At 32.0% G+C, this 25,453-nt stretch overlaps 1 pseudogene; it reads left to right on the top strand.

The window, feature by feature from the left end:
- Positions 1 to 4,209: 4,209 nt before the first annotated feature.
- LOC149545106 (endoglucanase 6-like) lies at positions 4,210 to 25,371 on the top strand (annotated as a pseudogene).
- Positions 25,372 to 25,453: the final 82 nt, after the last annotated feature.

Below are 25,453 nucleotides of genomic sequence, written 5' to 3'. Positions count from 1 at the left end.
TTTGATGATTTGTAAGCTCAGAATATGTTGTTACGTGATTGTAATTAATTTTCATCAAATAGTTGACCAATTTGGTGATTTGTAAGCCTAGAATGACTTGTTATGTGATTGTAATTCATTCTCATTGAATGGTTGATCGAATCGATGATTTGTAAGCTCAGAATAGAATGTTACATGATTGTAGTTGATTCTCATCAAATAATTGACCGATTCAGTGAATTGTAAGTTGGCTTGTTTTATGATTACAATTGATTCTCATCAAACAGTTGATCAATTTAGTGATTTGTTAGCTCACAATGGCTTGTTACATGATTGTAATTGATTCTCATCGAATGGTTGATTGATTCAGTGATTTGTAAGCTCAGATTGGCCTATTACGTAACTGGAGATGATTCTCATCGAACAATTGTCCAATTCAATAATTTGTAAGCTCAGAATAATTTGTTACATGATTGTAATTGATACTCATCGAACGATTGATCGATTCGATGATTTGTAAGCTCAAAATAGCTTTTTACATGATTCTAAATTTATTTTCATCGAATGGTTGACCGATTTGATAATTTTTGAGCTCTAAATATTTTGTTACATGATCATAATTGATTATCATCGAATGGTTGATCGATTCGGTGATTCGTAAGCTCAAAATGATTTAATACGTGATTGTAATTGATTCTTATCGAACGGTTGACTAATTCGATGATTTGTAAGCTTAGAATGACTTGTTACGTGATTGTAGTTGATTCTCATCGAACAGTTGATCGATTTTATGATTTGTAAGCTTATAATGACTTGTTACGTGATTGTAGCAAATTCTCATTGAACGGTTGATTGATTCGGTGAGTTGTTAGCTCAGAATGGCTGGTTACGTAATTGTAGTTTATTCTCATCAAATGGTTGACCGATTTAATGATTTGTAAGCTTAGAATGACTTGTTACATGATTGTAGCTAATTCTCACCTAATAGTTGATCAGTTCAACAATTTGTAAGCTCAGAATAACTTTTTATGTGATTGTAAATGATTTTCATTAGACGGTTGATTGATTTGATGATTTGTAAGTTCAAAATGACTTGTTACGTGATTACAATAGATTCTTATCGAACGATTGACCTTTTCAGTAATTTTTAAACTTAGAATAGCTTGTTACGTGATTACAATAGATTTTCATTCAATGGTTGACCTTTTTGATAATTTGTAAACTTAGAATGGTTCTTTACGTGTTGTAGCTTATTCTCATCAAATAGTTGACCGATTCGGTGATTTGTAAGCTCAAAATATATTATTAAGTGATTGTAACTAATTTTTATCAAACAGTTTCGATTCAGTGATTTGTAAGCTCAAAATGACAATTCTCATTGAACGATTGATTTATTCAATAATTTGTCAACTCAAAATAAGTTGTTACATGATTGTAGTTGATTCTCATTGAACGGTTAACAGATTTGTTGATATGTAAGCTCAGAATGGCTTGTTACGTAATTGTTGTTAATTCTCATTAAATGGTTGATCAATTTAGTGATTTGTAAGCTTAGAATAGCTTGTTACGTGATTGTAGCTGATTTTCATCGAATGATTGATCAACTCGGTGATTTGTAAGTTCAAAATGATTTGTTATATGATTGTAGCTAATTCTCATCAAACAATTGACCGATTTAGTGATTTGTGAACTTATAATGACTTGTTACATGATTGTAATTGATTCTCATCAAAGGGTTGATCGATTTGATGATTTGTTAGCTCATAATAGCTTGTTACATGATTGTAATAAATTTTTATCGAATGGTTGATAAATTCTATCATTTGTAAGCTCAGAATGACTTGTTATGTGATTGGAGATGATTCTCATCGAATGGTTGACCGATTCGATAATTTGTAAGCTAAGAATGATTTGTTACGTGATTGTAATTGATTCTCATTCCATGGTTAATAGATTCAATGATTTGTAAATTCAGAATGACTTGTTACATGATTGGAGATGATTCTCATCGAATAGTTGACAGATTCGATGATTTGTAAGCTCATAATGATTGGTTACGTGATTGTAGTTGATTCTCATCAAATAGTTGACAAATTTAGTAATTTGTAAGCTTAGAATGGGTTGTTATGCGATTGCAATTGATTCTCATAAAACAGTTCACAAATTCAATGATTTATTAGTTCACAATGGCTTATTACGTGATTATAATTGATTTTTATCGAATGGTTGATCGATTCAATGATTTGTAAGCTCAGATTGATTTTTATGTGATTTGAGATGATTCTCATCAAAAAGTTGATCGATTTGGTGATTTGTAAGCTCAGAATGACTTGTTACATGATTGTAATTGAATGATTAATTGATTCTGTGATTTGTAAGCTTAGAATGACGTGTTACATGATTGTAATTAATTATCATCAAATGGTTGCCTAATTTGATGATTTTTAAGCTTAAAATAGCTTGTTACGTGATTGTAATTATTTTTCATCGAATAATTGACCAATTCGATAATTTGTAAGTCTAGAATGACTTGCTATATGATTGTAATTATTCTCATCGAACAGTTGATCGAATCAGTGATTTGTAAGCTCATAATGACTTGTTACATGATTATAGCTAATTTTCATCAAACATTTGACCTATTCGATGATTTGTAAGCTCAAAATGACTTGTTACATGATTACAGTTGATTCTCATCAAACGATTGACCGATTTAGTGATTTGTTAGCTCACAATGACTTATTACATGATTGTAATTGATTGTCATGGAATAGTTGATCAATTTGCTGATTTGTAAGCTCAGATTGACTTGTTATGTGGTTGGAGATAATTCTCATCAAATGGTTGATGAATTCGATGATTTTTAAGTTTAGAATGGCTTGTTATGTGATTATAACTGATTCTCATTGAACGGTTGATTGGTTTGGTGATTTGTAAACTCATAATGACTTGTTACATGATTGTAGCTAATTTTCATCAAATGGTTGATCGATTTGGTGATTTGTAAGCTTAGATTGACTTGTTACATGATTGTAGCTGATTCTCATTGAATGGTTGTGTAAGAATCTATGTTAGGGAAGAATTTTGCCAAGACCAAGGAACACAAAACACAAGCACAAATTAGACTAGAGTATGATCAGAATAACTGTATAGTATTCAATTCTATGTACAAGTACACTAGGAATGCCTCAATATAAAAGCCTCTGAGATGCATCTAGAATGCCTCAAAATCAGCACCATGATAAGTCCAATAACCAAGCACATGTCTACTAGATATGGGTTATCCTCCATTATACACGGGAGTAAGTGCGATGATGAGAGGATAAGCCTACAAAGGTGAAACACGCACATAAGTGTTGTAGACAACATGTGCTAAATTAGGAGTGCAAAAAATTGTGTTGTCTATATGATAACTTAGTAAATGATGCAAATTTCTGTGGTGTAGACACCATGTGCATAATTAGAGTTGCATACTTCTATGTTGTCTACATGACAACTGTAGAAGATGCACAAACTCCTAAATATCTCATAAAGAGAAATAATAAAATAATGCAAAATAATAAAATAATGCACTAACCTAAGTTAACTTAAATAAAGTGTAAATAGTAAATACCTATTTACACCAACACCCTCCCTTAAGTGCAACTTAGGGGAATGCACTTAAGCTCACTAATGCATAAAGTGTCCTAGCTACTAGGCCATGTTAGGTACCCATGTACAAAAGCAATGCTAAAATGATGCAATGCAATCTCTCATAAAATAGAGAAAGAGGGAAAATATCATGGGAAAAACCCTCCTCCAAAAGAGAGATAAGTACAATAGAGAAAGAGAGAGAAGAAGACCTCATAAGAGGAAAAAATCCCTCTCAGAAGAAGAAGAAGAGAGAAGTTAAGGGACTTCCCTATCTGCAACGTCCCGCACCCCCAAGAGATCTTTTAAATGAGTATACTTGACCTCGGTAAAGGGTTTGGTTCTTTCTTTTAGCTACACCATTCTGCTGTGGCATGTCACTGACGAGGCTTACAACTTTACGCTGACTGGGCAACGAGTTGCAGAGGTGGCCGTTAGCCTCTCACGATGTCCACGTGTTCTAATAATGCCGTGTGGCCAAAGCTATCTATGACGCATGTTTGCACTATGAAGAAGGTCTGCATAGCCGGAAAGGTCTTTGTCGCCGGCGGTTTAGAACACTGGCGGGGATTGTTTAATTAGTCCCACATTCCCTATGTGATGGAATATTGCGCTGTATATAAACAAAGTGCTACACAGTATAATGCAAATGGCGAGCTACCTTTGGTGCTGGGTCAGGTTTGGCCACCGGTGATCGGTGTAGTTGCCAGATCTCTGCTCGCTGGTTGAGGGAGGGTTGTTGTCGTCGATTGACTGTGATCGTCGGTGGTAGATTGGGTTGTCAGCGGTTAATGTTGAATTGCTGTGTAATAAAATACTATGTGTCTCGCAAACACCTGCTTAAAGAAAAGAGAATATTGCAAATATTCCTTGTAGAATATTCAGCAGGCTGCAAAAAAATATTTTCTTTGTCTTGCTCTGTATGCCCAACGGGGTAGAAAAAATAATTTCGAAAAAAATATTTCCGAACAATACAAAGAAATGAATGACAAAATTAAACTGAGATTGATCTAAAAAATAAATTGCAGATCCAAATAATCATACCCGTACTTGCAAATCAGGCTTTCAGGTTTCGATTTGCAAATTTTTTTTGCCCCTCGGTTGACTATGGCCTAAAATAGGCAAATTTATAGTCAATCTTCACCAAATCTTTGCTCCGAACGCAATGGCGAGGTCCACTTCAGCTCTAGACGCTCCCAATTGTAGCTGATGCTCTAGATCTGAATCGAGTCCCTTAAAGAGATGAAGCAATGAGGTCTCCAAAGGCTATGTGACAAGTATCTCCCTCAGCTCTGATACCATGTAAAAATCTGCATTAAGGCAAAATTTTCCCAAGACCAAGGAACTCAAAACACAAGCACAAATTAGACCAGAGTATGATCAGAATAATTGTATAGTATTCAATTCTATGTACAAGTACACTAGGAGTGCTTCAATATAAAGGCCTCTGAGATGCATCTAGAATGCCTCGAAATTAGCACCATGATAAGTCCAACAACTAGGCACATGTCCACCAGATATGGGTTATCTTCTATTATGCACGGAAGTAAGTGCGATGATGAGAGGATAAGCCTACAAAGGTGAAACACACACATAAGTGTTGTAGACAACATGTGCTAAATTAAGAGTGCAAAAAACTGTGTTGTCTATATGACAACTCAGTAAATGATGCAAACTCCTGTGATGTAGACACCATGTGCATAATTAGAGTTGCGTACTTCTATGTTGTCTACATGACAACTGTAGAAGATGCACAAACTCCTAAGTGTCTCATAAAGAGAAATAATAAAATAATGCAAAATAATAAAATAATGCACTAACCTAAGTTAACTTAAGTAAAGTGTAAATAGTAAATACCTATTTACACTAATAGGTTGACCGATTCGATGATTTGTAAGCTTAGAATGACTTGTTACATAATGGTAATTCATTATCATCAAAAGGTTGCCTGATTCGATGATTTGTAAACTCAGAATGAGTTGTTATGTGATTGCAATTGATTCTCATAAAACGGTTTACTGATTTAGTGATTTGTTAGCTCACAATGGCTTGTTATACGATTGTAAATAATTTTCAATGGGTAATCGATTCGGTGATTTATAAGCTCAAATTGGATTACTACGTGATTGAAGATGATTCTCATCAAATAGTTGACCGATTCAGTTATTTGTAAGCTCATAATAGCTTGTTACATGATTTTAATTAATTCTCATCCAACGATTGATCGATTCAGTGATTTTAACCTCAGAATAGCTTGTTACATAATTGTAATTGATTCTCATCGAATGGTTGATCGATTCAATGATTTGTAAGCTCAAAATGACTTGTTACACTATTGTAGTTGATTCTTATCGAATGGTTGACCGATTCAGTAATTGTAATTGATTCTCATCAAATAGTTGACTAATTCAGTGATTTGTAAGCTCAGAATGATTTGTTATATGATTGTAACTAATTCTCATCAAACAATTGATTGATTTAGTGATTTGTAAGCTCAGAATAGCTTATTGCGTGATTGTAGCTTATTTTCATTGAACAGTTGATAGGTTCAGTGATTTGTAAGCTCAGAGTGACTTCTTATATGATTGTAAATGATTCTCATCAAATAGTTGATCAATTCGATGATTTGTAAGCTTAGAATGACTTATTACATGATTGTAATTTATTCTTATCGAACGGTTGATAGATTTAGTGATTTGTAAGCTTAGAATAGATTGTTACATGATTGTAGCTTATTCTCATCAAACGGTAGATCGATTCAATAATTTATAAGCTTAGCATGGCTTGTTATGTGATTCAAGCTAATACTCATCGAACAGTTGATCAATTCCGTGATTTGTAAGCTTAGAATAACTTGTTACGTGATTGTAGCTGATTCTCATCAAATGGTTGATCAATTCAATAATTTGTAAGCTTAGAATGACTTGTTATGTGATTGTAATTAATTCTCATTGGATAGTTGACCAATACAATGATTTGTAAGCTTAGAATAACTTGTTATGTGATTGTAACTTATTCTCATCGAACGGTTGACTGATTTAGTTATTTGTAAGCTTAGAATAACTTGTTACGTGATTGTAGCTGATTCTCATTGAACGGTTTACCGATTTAGTGATCTGTAAGATCAAAATGAGTTGTTATGTGTGTGCAGCTAAATTTCAAAAAATGGTTGACCAATTTGATAATTTGTAAGCTCATAATGACTTGTTATGTGATTATAGCTCATTTTTATCGAATGATTGACCGATTCAATGATTTTAAAGCTTAGAACGACTTGTTACATGATTATAATTGACTCTTATCGAATGAATGATCGATTCGATAATTTGTAAGCTCAAAATGACTTGTTACGTGATTGTAGTTGATTTTCATATAACGGTTGACCGATTCAATGATTTGTAAACTTAGAATAGCTTGTTACGTGATTGTAGGTGATTCTCATTGAATGGTTAATTGATTCGGTGAATTATAAGCTCAAAATAGTTTGTTACATGATTGTAGTTGATTCTTATCGAACGATTGACTGATTCAAAGATTTGTAAGTTCAGAATAATTTTTTACATGATTGCAATTGATTCTCATCGAACAACTAACCATTTTGATGATTTGTAAGTTCAGAATGACATATTACGTGATTATAGTTGATTTCAAACGAATTGTTGACCGATTCAATGATTTGTAAGCTAAGAATACTTTGTTACATGATTGTAATTGATTCTCATCGAATGGTTGCTCGATTTAGTGATTTGTACGCTCAGAATGACTTATTATATGATTGTAATTGATTGTCATAGAATGGTTGATTGATTCGATGATTTGTAAGTTCAGAATTATTTTTTATGTGATTATAGCATATTCTCATCAAACGGTTGACTGATTTAGTGATTTGTAAGCTTAAAATGACTTGTTTTATGATTCTAGCTTATTCTCATCAAACAATTGATCAATTCAACAATTTGTAAGCTCAGAATGACTTGTTACCTAATTGTAGCTAATTCTTATCGAACGATGTGATTTAGTGATTTATAAACTTAGAATGTCTTGTTACGTGATTGTAATTGATTTTTATTGAATAGTTAATCGATTTGGTGATTTGTAAGTTCAAAATGACTTGTTATGTAACTGTAATTAATTTTTATTGAATGGTTGACCGATTTGATTATTTATAAGCTCATAATGACTTGTTATGCGATTGTAGCTGATTCTCATTGATCGATTGACCAATTTGATGATTTGTAAGTTCATAATGGCTTGTTACATGATTGCAATTGATTCTCAACGAACGGTTTACCGATTTGATAATTTATAAGCTTAGAATGACTTGTTACATGATTGTAATTGATATTGATTGAATGGTTGACCGATTCGATTATTTGTAAGCTCATAATGGCTTCTTACATGATTGTAATTGATTCTCATTGAATGGTTGACTGATTCGATGATTTGTAAGCTTAGAATGACATGTTACATGATTATAACTTATTTTTATCAAATGTTTGACCAATTCGATAATTTGTAAGCTCAGAATGGATACTTACATGATTGTAGCTTATTATCATGGAATAGTTGACAAAGTCAATAATTTTTAAGTTCATAATAGCATGTTACGAGATTTTAATTGATTCTTATCGAATGGTTGACCCATTCGATGATTTGTAACTTTAGAATGACTTGTTAAGTGATTGTAATTGATTCTTATCGAATGGTTGACCGATTTGATGATTTGTAAGTTCCAAATAGCTTGTTACGTGATTGTAATTGATTCTCATAGAACGACAGATCGATTCGGTGATTTGTAACCTCACAGTGATTTATTATATAATTGTAAGTGTTTTTCATTGAATGGTTGATTGATTTGATGATTTCTAAGCCTATAATAGCTTGTTACAATATTGTAATTGATTCTTATCAAACAGTTGATCGACTCGGTGATTTGTAAGCTCAAAATGACTTGTTATATAATTGTAGCTGATTTTCATGAAATATTTGATTGATTTAGTAATTTGTAAGCTTATAATGAATTGTTATGTGATTGTAATTAATTTTCATCAAATGATTGATCGATTTGATGATTTGTAAGGTCAAAATGACTTGTTATGTGATTGTAATTAATTCTTATCAAACAATTGATCGATTCAGTGATTTGTAAGTCCAGAATAACTTGCTATGTGATTATAATTAATTCTCATCGAATAGTTGACTGATTCGATGATTTGTAAGCTTAGCATGACTTGTTACATGATTGTAGCTGATTCTCATTGAACAGTTGACTGATTTAGTGATTGAAAGCTCAGAATGATTTGTTATGTGATTACAACTAATTCTCATTGAAGGGTTGATCGATTTGATAATTTGTAAGCTTAGAATGACTTGTTACATGATTGTAATTAATTCTCATTAAACGGTTCACTGTTACACTAATTTGTAAGCTCATAATGGCTTGTTACGTGATTGTAGCTTATTCTCATCAAACGATTAACTGATTCAATAATTTATAAGCTTCAAATGGCTTGTTAAATAATTGTAGCTGATTCTCATCGAACAATTGACTAATTTGATGATTTGTAATCTCAGAATGACTTATTACGCGATTGTAGCTAATTTTCATTGAATGGTTGACCAATTCGATGATTTGTAAAATCAGCATGACTTTTTATGTGATTGTAGTTTATTCTCAATGAACAGTTAACTAATTTGGTGATTTGTAAACTCAATAGTTTTTTGTGTGATTGTAATTAATTGTTATCAAATGGTTGACTGATTCGGTGATTTGTAAGTTCAGAATAATTTTTTATGTGATTGTAATTGATAATATTGAACGGTTGACTAATTCGGTGATTTGTACGCTAGAATCATGTAATGAGCTATTTTGAGCTTACAAATCACTAAATCAATCAATCATTCGATGAATCAATCATAATCATATAACAAGTCATTCCGAGCTTACAAATCACCAAATCAGTCAACTGTTTGACAAAAATCAGCTATAATTACGTAACAAACCATCTAAGCTTAGAAATCACCAAATTAGTCAACTATTTTATGATAATCAACTACAATCATGTAACAAGCCATTCTAAGCTTATAAATCACTGAATCGGTCAATCACTTGATGAGAATCAACTATAATAATGTAACGAGCCATTCTTAACTGATTCAGTGATTTGCAAGCTCAAAATGCTTTGTTACGTGATTGCAATTGATTTTCATCGAACGGTTGATCGTTTTGATGATTTGTAAGCTTAGAATGACTTGTTATGTGATTCTAGTTTATTGTCATCAAATGGTTGACCGATTCGATGATTTTTAAGCTCAAAATGACTTGTTACATAATGATAGTTAATTTTAATCGAATGATTAACTGATTCAATGATTTGTAAGCTCAAATTAGCTTGTTGTATGATTGTATATGATTCTCATCGAATGGTTGAATGATTCGGTGACTTGTAAGATTAGAATGACTTGTTACATGATTGTCACTGATTGTCATTGAATGATTGATCGACTTGATAATTTGTAATAAATCAGAATGTCTTGTTATGTGATTGTAATTGATTATCATCAAACGATTGACTGATTCGATGACTTGTAAGCTAAGAATGACTTAATTAATTTTCATTGAACGATTGACTGATTCGATAATTTGTAAGCTCATAATGGCTTGTTACGTGATTGTAGCTAATTCTCATCGAATGGTTGACCAATTAGGTGATTTGTAAGTTCACAATAATTCGTTACATGATTATAATTGATTTGCATCGAACACTTGACTGATTCGGTGATTTATAAGTTTAGAATCACTTATTACATGATTGTAATTGATTCTCATCGAACGATTGATCAATTCGATGATTTGTAGGCTCAAAATGATTTGTTACGTGATTATAACTAATTCTCATCGAATGGTTGATTGATTCAATTATTTGTATGCCTAAAATGACTTGTTACGTGATTGTAGTTGATTCTAATTGAACAGTTGACCAATTCGATGATTTGTAAGCTTAGAATGACTTGCTACGTGATTGTAACTTATTCTCCTCAAACCATTAACCGATTTAATAATTTGAGAGCTCAGAATGACTTGTTAGATGATTGCAATTGATTCTTATTGAATGGTTTAATGTTTCAATGATTTGTACACTCGTAATGACTTGTTACGTGATTGTAATTGATTCTTATCGAATAATTGATTGATTCAGTGATTGGTAAACTTAGAATGACTTGTTACATGATTGTAATTAATTCTTATCAAATGATTGACCGATTTGATTATTTGTAAGCTCATAATGACTTGTTACGTGATTATAATTGATTCTCATCAAATGGTTGATCGATTCAATTATTTGTAAGCTTAGAATGGTTTGTTATATAATTGTAATTGATTCTCATCAAATGGTTGACCGATTTGATGATTTGTAAGCTCAAAATAACTTTTTACATGAATGGAGATTATTCTTAATGAATGCTTGACCAATTCAATGATTTATAAGTTCAAAATGACTTGTTATGTGATTGTAATTGATTCTCATCAAACGGTTGACCGATTCGGTGATTTGTAAGCTCATAATCATTTATTACATGATTGTAGCCGATTCTCATCAAATGATTAACTAATTCAATAATTTGTAAACTCAGAATGACTTGTTACATAATTTTAATTGATTCTCATCAAATAGTTGATCGATTTGATAATTTGTAAGCTCATAATGACTTGTTACGTGGTTGTAATTAATTCTCATCGAACGGTAGTCAGATTTGATGATTTGTAAGCTCAGAATGAATTGTGACATGATTATAATTGATTCTGATTGAATGGTTGATCGATTCAGTAATTTTGAAAATTAGAATAGCTTGTTACATGATTGTAATTGATTCTCATCGGATGGTTGATCGATTCAGTGATTTGTAAGATCAAAATGCCTTGTTACGTTGTAGCTGATTCTCTTTGAATGGTTGACTGATTCTGTGATTTGTAAGCTCAACATGGTTTGACACATGATTGCAACTGATTCTCATGGAATGATTGATCGATTTGATGATTTGTAAACTTAGAATGACTTGTTACTTGATTATAGCTGATTCTCATCGAACAGTTGACCATTTCAATAAATTGCAAGCTTAGAATGACTTGTTATGTGATTGCAGTTAATTCTCATCATACGGTTGACCAATTCGGTGATTTGTAAGCTCACAATGGCTTGTTACATGATTGTAATTGATTCTCATCAAATAATTGACAGATTCAGTGATTTGTAACCTCGGAATGACTTGTTACATGATTGAAGATGATTCTCATCGAACAGTTGACTAGTTCAATGATTATTGAGTTATGAATGGCTTCCTATGTGATTATAGCTGATTCTCATCAAACAATTCATCGATTCGGTGATTTGTAAGTTTAGAATGACTTGTTACATGATTGTAGTTGATTCTCATAGAATGGGTGACTAATTTAGTGATTTGTAAGCTTAGAATGACTTGTTATAGAATTGTAGCTGATTCTCTTCGAATGCTTTACCAATTTAGTGATTTGTAAACTTAGAATGACTTGCTACATGATTGTAATTAATTCTCATCAAACGATTGACCAATTTGGTGATTTTTTGATCTCATAATGGCTTGTTATGTGATTGTAATCAATTCTCGTCGAACGGTTGACCGATTTAGTGATTTGTAAACTCAGAATAACTTGTTACATGATTGGAGATGATTCTCATTGAACAGTTGACCGATTCAATGATTTGTAAGCTCAGAATTGCTTGTTATATGATTGTAGTTGATTCTCATTGAACGATTGATGAGTTTTATAATTTATAAGCTTAGAATGTCTTGTTACATGATTGTAATTGATTCTCATCAAACGGTTGACCAATTGGAGGATTTGTAAGCTAAGAATGACTTGTTATGTAATTGTAATTGATTCTCAACAACTGATTGATCGATTTAGTGATTTTTAAGCTAGAATAGCTTATTATGTGATTGTAATTAATTCTAATTGAAAGATTAATCGATTCAACAATTTGTAAGCTTAGAATGACTTTTAACATGATTGTAATTGATTCTCATCAAACGATTGACTAATTCAATGATTTATAAGCTCAAAATAGCTTGTTACGTGATTGTAATTGATTCTCATCAAACAATTGACTGATTTGGTGATTTTTAAGCTCAGAAAGACTTGTTACTCGATTGTAATTGATTTTTATTAAATAGTTGATCAATTCGATAATTTATAAGCTCAGAATAGCTTTGTACATGATTGTAATTGATTCTCATCAAACAGTTAACTAATTCGATAATTTGTAAGCTCAGAATGGCTTGTTACGTGATTAGAGATGATCCTTATCAAATGGTTGACTAATTCAGTGATTTGTAAGCTCAGAATGACTTGTTATATGATTATAGCTAATTCTCATTGAATGGTTGACTGATTTGGTGATTTGTAAGCTAAAAATGACTTGTTACGTGATTGTAATTGATTCTCATCGAATGGTGACCGATTCAGTGATTTATAAGTCCAAAATGACTTGTTATGTTATTGTAGGTGATTCTCATCAAATGGTTGACTGATTCGATGATTTGTAAGCTTAGAAAGACTTGTTACAAGATTGTAACTGATTCTCATCAAACAGTTGATTGATTCAGAGATTTGTATGCTCATAATGACTTGTTACATGATTATAGTTGAGTCTCATTGAAAGGTGTCAATTCGCTAATTTGTAAGCTTATAATGACTTGCTACGTAATGGTCATTGATTATCATCGAACGGTTGATCGATTCAGTGATTTGTAAGCTTATAATGTCTTATTACATGATTGTAATTGATTCTCATCAAACTGTTGACTGATTTAAAAATTTGTAAGCTAAGAATGACTTGTTACATGATTGTAATTGATTCTTAATGAACGATTGACCGATTCGATAATTTTTAAGCTCAGAATGGCTTGTTACATGATTGTAATTAATTCTAATCGAATAGTTGACCGATTCGATGATTTGTGAGCTCAGAATGACTTGTTACATGATTGAAGACGATTCTCATCGAACTATTGACTAATTTGACGATTTGTAAATTCAGAATGACTTGTTACATGATAATAGCTGATTCTCATTGAACGATTGACCAATTTGGTGATTTGTAAGTTACAAATAGCTTGTTACATGATTGTAATTGATTCTCATCGAACTATTGACCGATTTGGTGATTTGTAAGTTTAGAATAGCTTATTATGTGATTGTAGTTGATTCTCATCAAATGGTTGACCAATTCAATGATTTATGAGCTCATAAAGACTTGTTACATGATTGTAGCTTATTCCTATCAAACAGTTGACTGATTCGATGATTTGTAAGTTCAAAATGGTTTGTTACATGATTGTAGCTGATTCTCATCACGGTTGACCGGTTCGATGATTTGTAAGCTCATAATAACTTGTTACGTAAATGGTAATTGATTATCATCGAATAGTTGACTGATTCAAAGATTTGTAAGCTTAAGATGGCTTATTTTGTGATTATAGTTGATTTTCATCGAATAGTTGATTGATTCAGTGATTTGTAAGTTCAGAATGACTTGTTACATGATTAAAGATGATTCTCATCGAACAGTTAACCAATTCGATGATTTTTAAGCTGACAGTGGCTTGTTACCTGATTGTAATTGATTCTCATTGAACGATTGACCGATTTAGATTTGTAAGCTTAGAATGAGTTGTTACATGATTATAATTGATTCTCATCGAATGATTGATCGATTTAGTGATTTGTAAGATAAGAATGACTTGTTACGTGATTGGAGCTGATTCTCATCGAACGACTAATCAATTCAATTATTTGTAAACTCAAAATGGCTTGTTATGTGATTATAGCTGATTCTCATAGAACAGTTGACTGATTTAGTGATTTGTAAGCTCATAATGGCTTGTTACATGATTGTAGCTGATTCCCATCAAATGATTGACCAATTTGATCATTTGTAAGTTCAAAATAGCTTTTTACGTGATTGTAATTGATTCTAATCGAATGGTTGACCAATTCGATGATTTGTAAGCTCATAATAGCCTATTAAATGATTGTAATTGATTCTCATCAAACGATTGATCGATTTAGTGATTTGTAAGCTAAGAATGACTTTTTACGTGATTGTAGCTAATTTCTCATCGAACGGTTGATTGATTCAGTGATTTGTAAGCTTAGAATGTCTTGTTACATGATTGTAGCTGATTCTCATAGAATAGTTGACCAATTTGGTGATTTCTAAGCTTAGAATGACATGTTACATGATTGTAGCTGATTCCCATCAAATAGTTGACCGATTCGATGATTTGTAATCTTAGAATGACTTGTTATATGATTGTAGCTGATTCTCATCGAATAATTGACTGATTCGATGATTTGTAAGCTCAAAATGACTTGTTACATAATTATAATTGATTCTCAGCGAATGGATGACCGATTCAATGATTTGTAAGATCAGAATGACTTGCTACATGATTGTAGTTGATTTTCAAATAATGGTTGACCAATTCAGTAATTTGTAAGCTCAAAATGACTTGTTACATGATTGCAAGTGATTCTCATTTAACGATTGATCATTTTCGTAATTTATAAGCTTGGAATGGCTTGTTACGTGATGGTAGCTGATTTATAAGCTTGGAATGGCTTGTTACGTGAATGGTTGACTGATTTAATGATTTTAAAGCTTAGAATGATATCTTATGTGATTGTACCTTATTCTCATCGAATGGTTAACTGATTCGATGAGTTGTAAGCTTAGAATGACTTGTTACATGATTGTAATTAATTTTTATCCAACGGTTGATCGATTCAATGATTTGTAAGCTCAAAAAGGCCTGTTACATGATTGTAGCTAATTCTAATCAAATGGTTGACCAATTCAATGATTTGTAAGCTCAAAATGACTTGTTACATGATTTTTGTAATTCTATTATAATTCTATATTTATCATTTGATAATCACAAAAGCTTAGTATTTTTGGAAATGCCACCTGAATTGTTAGCTAAGCAGGCTATAAGAACATGTTGTTAGCACCATCTGGACTTTATGCCACAAAAATTAAAAAAATTGTAGCACCGATCGAACAAATTATCACGTCATTTTTTTAAATAAATCCTTTGGAGAATTATCATAAATCTGTAATTATGTAGTTTCATGAATTTGCAGATGGGAGATGTACTACATTGACAGGAGCAATAGAAAAATAACAAATAGAGATGCTTGTCCCGTTCTAAAGAAGGTTGAGAAAGACATAGATGCTTAGATATCTTCTATTTGGGGCAATGTAGAAGAAAAGGATTCAAAATCAGGTTTTTCTATGAGTACTAGTAAAAATTTTGTTGTGAGAAATAACAATATGGTAATTTTGAAAGGTTGCAGGAAATTTCTGACATATATCTTAATATATAGATGAATTAAGAATTACCCTTCATGCAATGCTTTTTTGCTCAATGTATGATTGATTCATTAGACGACACTAGCTTAAGAAGGTATTTTTTTTAGGTGCAAGAAAAGATGCAAAGAAGTGAACAAAATCAAGGAATGTGCTTTGCAAATTTTTAGTTTCAACAAAACCCATTGAATAGAAAATTTTGGAAATTTTAATGGCCAGCCGTTGTTTTAATAAGGTCTCTTTTCATTGTAAAGTGAAAGATTTTTTTTGAAATGCATGAGAAGCTTTATATTTCATCGAATGACCATTTTAATCTTAGAATGGGTTAGAATTTCTTCATCGATACTCTGTTAGATCTTATTTTTTGGAATCACATTGAGTTAATTATTTTTATTTATTTATTTTTTAAAGTGTAATTCTTTTATGCATGTCACATGTCCTCATCAGTTCCCTAAATTATGGGTTAGGCCTGAGCCACATCAATCTAGCCATGTTATGTTAGAGGTTGAAGTTTAGTAAACCTTTTGATAGACATGCATAGAAAATGTGGAATCATAAGAACCTAAATTGTTTCTTCAGGAATGAAAATGGGCTACGTCATAATAAGAATCAAAAAACACATTTTCAAAATTTCTTAGTAGTTTTCCTCAAAGATACTATCTCATGGAATGCAATGATCACACATTTGATTGTAAGCATGCAAATATGGGGGATGAAGGGGGCTTGTCATCATTGAACATAAATTATTTAGAATTTCATTTTAATTGATAAAGGTAGAATCAAATATAAAGTTATTGTAAAAACATTGGGTTTGAAACCCTATCACTATTAAGCTTCAGGTCATTATTTATTTTTTATTAATCTCTAACAAATAAGCTCTGGTGACAAGGGTTTCATAAATTATTTGGAGAAAGGCATTAGAATTTTTATCTTAACAGATTTCTTTTAAACTTTTCTTTGTATAAGATCCTTCAGATTTCCACAATCCATTAGTATAGTACAAATGCTTCTGGAATTGATTGTGTATGAGTTTTTCCATCAATGTTTCAAATCACAAATGCTTCTGAAATTGATTGTGTACAATTTTTTCCATCAACATTTCAGATCACACTTAGTGATCCATCATCAGGATGCAAGAGAGTCCAGAGAGAAAAATAAATTTCTTGCTATTGTATATATTTTGTGTAGAAATATGATGTTTAATTTTTTTTTGTGAATTGGGATTTCAAAACTTATGTGTGAATGTAATAGCCTAAATGTTCCATGCACCTATTTCTGATAAAGAGCGAGATATTCATGTTGGGATTGTGGGATCTTCAGAGGCTATAATGTTGGCTAGCCTTGCATTTAAACACAAGTGGCAGAAAAGGAGAAAATTTTAGGAGAAGCCTTATGACAACCCTAATGTTGTGATTGGTGCCAATAACTAAGTTTCATCTTTTAAGCGATTCCTTTTTCTCTATTTTCCTAAAATCTGAAAATAATTAGTTGGGCTCTGCATTTTTTGTAATGGTAATTGATGTTATTAGTGACATTGTTTTGTAGGTCTGTTGGGAAAAGTTGTCCCTATTTTTTTAGGTGAAGCTAAAAGAGGTGAAACAAGGATAGGGATATTTAAACATATGGTTAGCTTCATTGTAGTCTTCACACATTTCCATAACTTTATTTTGGGGATTGAATAGAGTGGTAGGTTTTAGGATAGATATGAGTTGTGGGATGAATTGGTTTTGGGGTAGTTTGGTAAAATCAGGTCTTGCAAACGAGTAAAAGCATAGATCTGTGTCACCGTTTGTGATACAAAAACCTATTTTGGTCAAATCTCATTTCTCTATCAAAACTCAATTTTAAAAAAAAACTAAAAATACCCTTTTATAGATTTCAGATTCAATATCATCATTATATAAATTTTTGAGTGTTTTGATTAGTTATAATATGCTATAATCTAAAAATATTATAAGTCGATATTTCAACATTTCAGAAGATGCTCTCTCAAAAAATGAAAAAAAATAGTAAATCATATTAAAAAAAAAAAAAATATATACTTATCACTAGAGGAGAGAATCCTCTTCATGAATATGTAATTTTTTCTCAAGAAGGTATAGATTTGATAGGGAAGTTTTGACGGGAGGAAAAAACTGTTGGATTCTGACAAGGTTGAACTTGAGTACTTATAACAAATAAAATATACGTCAAAAATAATTATTTCTTTTTTTGTGCACTAGCTATACATGTCATCTATAAAATATTTTCAAATCATAACAAAAAAAGATGATTTGCACATACTTGTTTGACGAGAACTACATCCTATATTTTTTACAGTTAAAAAAAGGGACTTCAAAATAAAATAAAATCAATAAATTCTTAGTCAAAAAAATAATAAAAATTATAGGCATAAAATTCATACAATTCTACACATTTCATCAGTTTACATCATCTTCATATTTTAAACGCAAATACCATTTTTTTTGTCATTAATGTTGAACTGTCACATTCTGATATCACTTTTCTTTATAAAAAGGTGACACAGGTTTGTGCTTTTACCCAAACATAAGGTGACTTGGAAGGTTATGACTTGAAAATCAATTGTAAAATATAGATTGGTGGTTGTAGATGATGCTAAGATTGTGAAACTAGAGATTGTGATCATCACTAGCCTCTCTGACACCTTAATATTGTAGCACTTGAAGGCAGTCTTTGAGGAAGACGCACATGTGCATTTGTCCATGGAGCTTTGTGTTGGTGGGGAGCTCTTTGATTGGTTTCAAAAGAAAGATAGATATTCTAAGCCAAATGTAGCTCAATTATCTAAGCATTTGATATAAATGGTCAAGGATTGCAATGATAACGATGTAGCGCACATGGATTTGAAGTTGGAAAAAAATCTATTTGTCACCAAGTCTCATTTTTAAAAAATGGTTTGACTAGAAACCTCTCTTATATCTTTACAAGTCCAATATAGAAGAGATTATTTAATCTATAAAACAATAACACATTTTCTATTACATAACATGACCCTTTATTTTTAGTAATGCATGTAAGATCTCTTATGTACAAGATCCTGGAAGACAACTGACCTAGAGTAAACCCATAGATCTACAATTAGGTAAGAGAAGTTGCTTGCACTATGTTTGTTTTACAGAAGAAATAAGTGCACGTCATAGCATCCAAGGAGTACAACACTTGCAATAAACATTAGGTCAGTCACTGCCTGCCCACTTGCAAGCTTCTACAAGTTCCTAGAATAAACATCCCTACCCTCCCACTGAAACACATCAACAAAAAACACAATAGGACACTACTATAACATTAATTCATATAATATGGATGCTACTATGTGCAAGATTTCCTTCTACTATGTACAAGAATTCCTTCTACAATGAAACATGTTTGTAAAATGATACTTTAATACACTTCCTTTTATGTAAAGTTTCAATTATGCTATCACATCAAAAACCTAGTAGTGTATCCCTTGTACCTTCTTTTGGTGCAAGTGCTACTTAGCCAATAGGCTTCTCTTGCAAGATCGCTCATGTTCATACATAATGAAAACCTATCTCACACCCCTTAAACCAATTTCAAGATCCCAAAACCGTCAAACACTTGGTTACTATCAACCACCTAGTTTTCTATATTTGTCTAGCTATTGATGTTGTTTAGTAGGGCATACAGAGGATGTCTTATCTCAATCTCTTTCCTTTCTTAGTATTCCAAAATGTATGCCTTCAAAATTTCTTCACAAACACGACGAGAAGATGAAATGCAATCTAATTCATCAATGCCAATTTTTACAAGATTTGCCTCATTTATAGCAACATCGAAATATAATGGCAATGATCTTCAACTCTTCCTCCATTAACAACCAAAAGATCATAGGAAAGAAAACAAACATCCTTCCTGCACTGGTAGATCTGTGCACAAAACCTTGAGTGGTAATGAGATATAGTCTTGTTGCTCATCAATTTATCTATTTTAAAATACAAAGCTCTTAGAGATATAGAAATTGGCATTGTTCCATTTCTAGTGAAACTTCTGGGCAATGGTGAACAAGAATGGTTAGGGCTTTCAAACAATGCTACAATAGTTCTTATTGTTTTGGGTGGTAAAAGACACTGTCTCATTACAATCAACCAACCATTTGTAACACCCATTTTAGTAGGTCTTCTTCCAAAGAAAAGGAAAACTTCATCGCCTTTCTGCTCACCCTTTGCAAAAATAGAGGTAGCCTTGTTATAAACTATGGTCTCAAAATAACTTCATTAGTGCCCTCATTGTACATTCTCTCACCTCAAGTAGTCCTTTCACTATGAGAAAGAGACCTCATTTTTCAAGATGCTATAGAGATGGCCACTTCTGCTACATTATTTCACTTGCAAGGGTAGGTACTCTATCACTTTTCCTCTGCTTTCTTAATCCATTTATTTTATAACAACTCTTGGAATGCTTCACTATATAAAATCAATCTCCATATATAGTTGTTTTAATGTTTTTTTTTAAATCAAAATTTAATACCCATTGGGATACCTCCACACTTGCTTCTACTGGACTATTGTTAATAATGGTAACAAGTCTAATTGTACTGACAAGGCTGATAAGAAGCAATTCGTTTCCTGTTCATGTCATGAAGATCTCCAGGTTTCTTCTTATTTTTAGGGATCATTATAACTTTTAATTATATTTAGCTTTTTGGTTGAATCATGCATCAATAGCCTATCTATTGAGAAGATCGTATCTTACTTGTAAGGTCTTCCTTGATTGTTTGTGTGTCCTGAGCTCACATTTCTTTGAGGCATTTTGTCAATAGTTTTGGCACCTTGTGTATGAATCCAAATTTTGCATACTTGTCTATCACCACACTCATTTGACTAGAACCTACTTTCGAATAAGTATTGATGGATGTCTTTGAAGAATTTTGTTATAAAGCTTTTAAGGCTTCCTCAAGGTCAGCATTTTGTGTATACCCTACATTCAATTAATTACAATCCTTGGACCTTTTACGTAAATCTCTACTTGTGTTTACAACTCTAACATTTGAACCAAATCAATGACTTCCATGAAGCCATATTTTTGTGAGACATTCTGTCAAACAATTGACCCACCTAGTGAGCTCTTGAACCTTTTACATACATGTCTACTAGTGCAACATCTCAAGAAAATGCATTTTCCATTATGCTTCAATTGATATCTATGCCCTATTTCAAACCCAAAAATACTTAAGTTACATATATGAACACATCTAAAAAGCCTACTCTACCATTAGCCAGTTGCTCTTGAACAATTGCAGAATGGCCTCTTAGACTATTGAGAGTTTCCATGATGGTAGTCATTTCTTTTCTTGGCTTTAGATATAGTCTGTCCAACATATGCAACATCAATTTGAAGTTTTCCACTGTACTGTTGCAGACAGGTTCATGTTGGGCACCCTCTGGCTTTTGTAGATGCATTTTTTAGGTTCCCTAAATTGGTAATTTATGCATATTACATGTTTGATACTTAAAAGGTAAAACATATGTTAATAGGTTTGTGGGTATCTTGGGCCATGCCTACTTGCAGGTATTTTTTCAGTATGCTTAAGGAAATTTTACAAAGCTTAAGAAGGTCAGAACACTTGCAAGCATGCAAAATTTGGAATCATAGATAGAGCACCTGAATTGTTTGACACAATGCCTCAAAGAGATGTCATGTCAAGGAATAAATGAAATAATTGTAGAATGTACACGTTAGTCTCTAAATCTTCTTTATGATGCTTCCTATGTCCTTCACAAATGAAAGGGCTATATCTCCCTAGTTTGGTTGAAACATCCACATATGCCCACATTTTATCTGAAAAAAAAATAGTAAATAACAAATGCCTTTATTAGGAAAAGTAAATATAAAACTCTTATTTAGTGATAGAGAAGTTCAGCTTCTAGATTGCTCTTGTTGTTTCAAATCTAACAGTTTTCAGTTTCCATTCTCTACCTTGTATATAGAGCTCTGAAAATGTATAACTATTTGCATTCATCACATGATAATACATATAAATTTTTACATCTTTCAAGGGTCCCTAATTCTACTAATTTTGAACTTGGATAAAACATTTAAGTGGAGATGTGAATTTTGAGCATACTTTTCTTTATAATAAGTTGTTTTGTAAATTTTGTACGAATATACAAGAGAAATGGTTAATTAAAGTTATTTTGTGATGGGGGCTTGAGTCAAATGCATTCTTGTTTGACTCAATTCCTTTCACCTTTAACAAAAACTTTTCATTATTGCTAAAATACTATAAAGGTACTTTTTTCTTAGAAATCTTATTCCTTAAGCATCATATTCGTATTCAATATTTTTTCTCTAGAAAAACATAAATTTTTCTTTTCATGATGTCTGGTAACATGAATGGAGTCTTCTTGGAAGATCTGTGACATGGTTACAATAGCAAAGATCTTGAATTTGAGATCTGCTCAGGTGGTCCATTATTTTGTAGGGCTTCTTGAATTGCTATCTTAGTCTTTCGATATTAGTGATTTATTTCTCATTTGTAAAATTACAAACATGAGGATTCAGAAGAAGATGTTGACAACCCTGTGTCCCCAATTATTCAAAGAATGGGTAAAGATGAAAGCAAGAAAGAAGCAGAGAAGGATTTTGTTTGTATGGTTCCCTCCATTACTATAGACCTTCAAAAATTGAGCACCAACTGCATTGTTAATGGTCAATGTAATCTAGTTCTAAAGCTCTCGAAGATAGTCATGCATTCTGAAAGGCAAAACTTCCTCACCAAAAAGGTTCCCACTATCTCATTTCATATTTTATTTAGTTTTTTAAATCGAGTAATTTGGGGTTTTCTAATTTATTTATCTAGGGTTTTGGTGTTCCAAACTTTGGCATTATTGCTTAAAAAGCTCACGAAAAGATATTTCATTAAAAGCGTCATCATAAGAAAGTTGTAGGGTTTCAACCAGTGTAATCATGTCTAGAAGGTTTGTCAGTGTAATTCATACACCGTGGGGAGAAAAAAAATAAAAAAATGTATTCTTCATTTCTTAACCACCTTTGAGGCTTAACAGAGGAAGATGAAGGGCTTGTAAGGTACTATGGGGAGGCTTTGAGAAAAAACTTACTTTTTTATGATGCTGAGAGATCTGGAAAGATTCCCAATACCCAGAGAGCTACCTGGAGAGCTGATTTTGGACTTGATATGGATTGGCTAATGGGGTTAGTAATTTCACCTAGCCTTAGTTTCACATTGCTTCACTTTCTAAACTAGTGATTGTGGCCTAAAGTATTTTATTATTTTTATGTATCAATTTTAATGCTAGTGAGCTAATTGGGAAATCAATATGACTTATACAAATTTTTCATTTAAATGCATTATGAACTATACAGGTTTATTAATTTAAATGCATGCAATGTGGATAGGTTGATTTGGTTGGAGGATACTATAATGCAGGTAACAATGTGAAATTCAGACTTCCAATGGAACACACTATCACCATGCTCTCATTGAGTGTGATAAGAGTATGTAAATTCATTTTCTAAAAGTGTAGTGTTGGTGTATTCCATGGAGGCCATCCAGTGGGCCACTAATTATCTCATAAAAGCTCATCCCTAGCCAAATTTACTATATGGACAAGTGAGTATTCTATTTCTTTGTAGTTTTGTGAGATATGGATGAGGTAGAGGAAGATTGTTGGTATCAATCTTGTATCCTAGACATGTATACAAAATTGATGCCAACAATCCTGGATCAGATCCCGCAAGAGAAATAATTGTTTTTATGGCTTCTGCCTCTATGATTTTCAAGGACTCCAATCCTACTTACTCCAATGTGCTTCTCAATCATGCGAAATAGGCTGGTTTTTATTCAAACAAATGCAGACTCTTCACCTTGATTATATTAAAATTATCCCTTTTCATGCTGAAATCTAATGTTTTGTTCAATTATTGTGACTATCTTGTAGCTCTTTGACTTTGCTGACAAATACAGGGGAAAGTAAGACAGTAGCATTACTAATGTATGAAAGTTTTATGGATCAATTAGTAGATATACTGTAAGTTCTCATCTATGTTACCTTCTCTACACAAATGTAAATTCTTGTGAATGTCGTGCTTAAATAGTTACAAGTTTTCTTTAGATGCACCATATATTTTTTGTAGGATGAATTACTTTGGGTAGCTGCATGGCTTCATAGAGCAATTAGGGATAAGAACTACTTCAATTACCTGACTGATAATGCAAATTCCTTTGGTAGAATAGTGCAGAGCATGAAAAAGTTCTCTTGGGATGTTAAATATATAGGGGTCTAAGTGCTTACGTCCATGGTCAGTAAGGGTGCAAGACATTCAAATTGTTCAATATTTTGCTATTATTAGAGGATTATACTTGCCTAAGATTTTGTGCATGAAGATAAATGGTTTAACATGGTTGCTTCACTTTTTAGTAGTCAACCATACATTTATCAATAGTTTAACATGGTTCCTTTTCTTTTTAGTAGTCAACATTACATTTATCTTGCAACTAATATCATAATTTTTTTTGGGTTGTGGCCTCTTGCAAGGTAATGGTGGGGAAAAAGAGGTTGTGCTGCAAAAATACCAAGAAAAAGTTGAGTTTTTCATGTGTTCTTTCCTTCACAATATACAAAAAGTACTCAGTATGGGATACATTTATCAATGCCTTTAGAAAATACATTTTTTCTATTCATATTTAGAAAAGAGGGTGGTGAACAAAGTCAATTTTTTTTTTCCTTTTATCAAGTGGGCTACTATATTGGCAGAAATAGAACAACATGCATCATTTCTCCTTGCGGTCTACTCTGATTACTTGCCTGTTGCTAGAAAGGAATTGCAATGCACAAATGGACAAGTGGATCCATATGAATTCTTAGCCTTGGCTAAATCCATTTCTTAAAATATTTGAATAAGATTTCTAATCACTATTATACCTAGTTTATTTCTTAGGGTTTTCAATCACAGGTCTAGTAAATCCATTCTTTAAAACCATTTCCATTGAGGTGTGTAATTTGAAGTACAATAAACCTAAACTCTTTTTCCAAATCTTTCAATTAAGGTTTGGTTTAGAAATGATAGTGTAATTGATGTGTTCTGATCCCCAAATTCTAATGAAACATTAGTGACATTGGGACTGCATTCTAAAGCCTCACTCTTGTAGGTTGATTACCTACTTGGAGACAACCCAAGAGCTACAAGCTACATGATAGGATATGGATCAAACTATCCTATCCAAGTTCACCACAAGGATTTCTCCATTATATCTTACAAAGACAATCCATCATTTTTTAGTTGCAAAGGAGGTTATACCGCTTGGTTCAAACAATGCTTTTATGACATTTCTTGTTCTTTTATTTCTTAAATTTTGATCAACAAATAACCTTTTTGGTCTATAAACCCTACTTACATCGGTTTTAATGGAAATGTGAGTCTTGATCTCATAT

Source organism: Cupressus sempervirens, chromosome 7 (assembly GCF_028749045.1).
Source record: "Cupressus sempervirens isolate cs-2001-9-10 chromosome 7, ASM2874904v1, whole genome shotgun sequence".
Classification (NCBI taxonomy): Eukaryota; Viridiplantae; Streptophyta; class Pinopsida; order Cupressales; family Cupressaceae; genus Cupressus; species Cupressus sempervirens.
The sequence above is the reverse complement of the archived record's forward strand: the minus strand, read 5'-3'. Positions and strand labels throughout refer to the sequence as shown.